Below are 3,389 nucleotides of genomic sequence, written 5' to 3' on the forward strand. Positions count from 1 at the left end.
CTAGTGAAATTATCCGCGCTTCGCGCGGCTATATGAAATATGTAATACTTAGGTTAGTATCAAATATATAGATAATATTAATATTTCTCTTCATCTGCAATATCATAGGTTTTTTTATTTTTTTTAAACGTATAAAATATATTTTAAAAATTGTATATGTATATAGTAGAACAAAATATTCACTGTGGTGAAGTAAATGGAATAAGAGATAGTATGTTGAAATAACAATATATTGTATTACGTTGAAAATATTTTATATGTTTTAATTTTCTCTATCTTTTGTAGACTTTTCTATTCAAACTCTGATTTCGTCAAAACAAAAGTGATTTTTTTATTACGTCCTTATTATTATATTTGCTTATTATAATTTTTTAAACGTTAATTAAATATTTATAAGATTTATGAAAAATGAAACATACAAAAGTTATGAATAATATTTAATATTAAAAGTTACAAGTAATATGAAGAGACATGAGTTATAAATAATTCAAATGTATAATTTTATTAGACATTCAATGTATTACTAATTATGCATTGATTTCATTTGTAAAATAAATAAATAAATAAAAATAAGGGGTGAAAATACAAAAAATGAACAGAGAAAATATAATAATTGGTGTCTACATAAAAATTATAAATACATTTCAAAGCAAAAAGAACGGTGATGAAAACAGATTGTTACATACGCGAAAAATGGCATCATGAAAATAATATTTTATTTTTCAATTACATTTTTATAATTATAATAAAAATGAAACTCCTAATCATCATAATTTTTTTTAGTTCTTGTTAAAATGAGATAATTATATTAATTTTGCTTCATAATAAAGAAAAAGTAGAATAATAAAGGATCAAATGATTAGCATTGACAATATAATACATTTAGCTAAATTATTTATACAAATCAATATTTAAAAAATTCTAGCAAAAGTAACTAAGTTGCTAATACAATCAAAGTGAAAAAATAATCTCTAATTATGCTTCATTTTTTTTTCCTTCTACCATCTTCCTTTGCAAGTAGATCCGTCATCATGTTTTGATCCATATGTCAAACTCTTCATCATATGCAACCATCTGAATAAAAAAAATATATCATATACCAATTAAAAATAATTATGTCAAAAGAAAGAACATGATTTAAACTATATGTAATATATTTGTATATTATCTTTTCAATAGTACTAACAATCCTAAATAATAATTATTTCTTGAAATCTAACAAATATTATCAAACTATATTATATCCGAAAAACTAACTATTAGGAAGAGCAATTGCATACAGACAACACATTGTTAAGAATTACAGAGATTTTTTTTAATCATACTTGCTTGATGAATGATAAAACAAACAAAAAAAAATATTAAGAAAGCATTTCTAAGTACATAAAAATAAAAAGAAAGACTTGAGAATGAAATATATCTTACCTTCATATACTTTTTTTGTTACATGTTAGTTAATTCGCAAACAACTATGATGAATACGAGAAATTATAACTTTGTATGTGAATCTTCATGAAAATAAATATGAATTTATATAGACTAATAGAGGAAATGAAAAAATAAGGACTTGAGAATGATATATTTATTAACTTCATGTACTTTATTTTTTTGTTACATGTTAACTTCATTCACAAACAAAATACGAATTTATATAGACAAAATAGAGGAAATAAAAAAAAAAATTTGCAATGAAATATTTCTTACCTTCATGTGCTTCTTTTTTGTTACAAACCAAACCAATATGATGAAAAGAGAAAGGATAATTGTGATCTGTGAATGTGAATCGTCATGAAACTAATATGAATTTATAGGCAAAATAAAGGAATACCATAAGACATCATTATGGACATAAAAATTATGAGAGTTATGAATATTATTAAAAGTAAAAATTAAAGAAAGGAAAGTCATGGGTAATAACTCCTTGTGAATAAATTAAAAAATAAAGATAAAAATACTTGAAATGTAAAATTTTGTAATTATCATTTCATGATTAGAAGTGAAATAAACAAATAGAAAAAAGAATGTGGAGAGTTTTTTGTTGTAAATGCTCCTACATTAATAAAATATTTATTTGTAATAAATTAAGTAATAAATTTTTACAATACAATAATTAATTTGAATTTAAAAAAGTCAAAAAAAAGATAAATTATGTTTCTCCTTTTATTATAAGTGAGACAAATAAATAAAAAAAAGAATATGAAGAGTTTTTGTTATAAATGTTACTCCATTAATAAAATATTTATTTGTAATAAATTTAAGTAATTTATTTTTATAATATAATAATTTTTTATTTTGTTAAAAGCCAAAAAAGAAGAAAAAAGCTAAATGCAAATGGAGGCCATAGAGAGGTGCCACATCACTTTGTCTATGGTCCTCCTTTATATATATATATATATATATATATATATATATATAGATTACTTACTAAATCAAGATAGAATTAATTATTTTTTTCTCATTTTACCCGTACACTTTTTTTAATCGAATTTATACCACTAGACAGAGTGTCTAACGACTTTTTATTGAAAGAAAAAAAACTTACGGACAAGTACAAGCAAGGGGGGGCTAGGACTTACCTTATCGATCCTAATGAAGTAACAAACTTCTACTAATTAACTAGTGTGAAGAAAATAAGAGCTAAAGAGAATTCTGTATTTTATGATCATCACAGAGTTTGTAACACACTCTATGATGATATTACAAATGAGGATGCTTAGATAATGCAAAAATATAAAAATCAAGAAGAAAGTTTGAGTTTTCAAACTCAACTTTCTTTTACAAATGTATAAATTTAAAAATAGGTTGTCTGTCTAAAGTAACCTAAAGTATTGTACTTTTGTCTTCTTCTTCAAATATGTCCAAAAATAATTGATATCTTATCATTTGCTCTTGGATTTAATGAATCTGTTGACACTATCATATGATTCTTCTTTGTCAGTCGCATCGGTAAGTGTTTTGAAACAAACTCCCCAGTCACCTTACCATCCAAACTATGTTGTTTTCCATGTGTCTTCTTTTTGCTATTGTTGCTTCCACTTTTTTGTTGCCTAGGTGAGATATCTCCATTCCTAACCATTTTATCAAAGTATATGTCTAACATATTGTCTTCTTCTTCCTCTTCCTTATCAGAAAAATCATCGCCTATCAATAGCATACACATTAGTTGGACTAATATGGCCTTTGGAAGTTTAAACAAATTTTGAAGACCAAATAGTTTTTTTTTCAAGAGGCTAATTAATATGAACAAAGGGTAAAATAGTAAAGTTGATCAATCTATTTTTTTTACGAAGTGACCATCTAATATGGGACAAAGAAGTTCTCCATTTGTCCACTTTTAATTCTCATGTTACGCATTTGAAAGTCTATTTAACTAATTTTCAAAGTGAAAT

Source organism: Solanum stenotomum, chromosome 8 (assembly GCF_019186545.1).
Source record: "Solanum stenotomum isolate F172 chromosome 8, ASM1918654v1, whole genome shotgun sequence".
In the NCBI taxonomy this organism is placed as follows: Eukaryota; Viridiplantae; Streptophyta; class Magnoliopsida; order Solanales; family Solanaceae; genus Solanum; species Solanum stenotomum.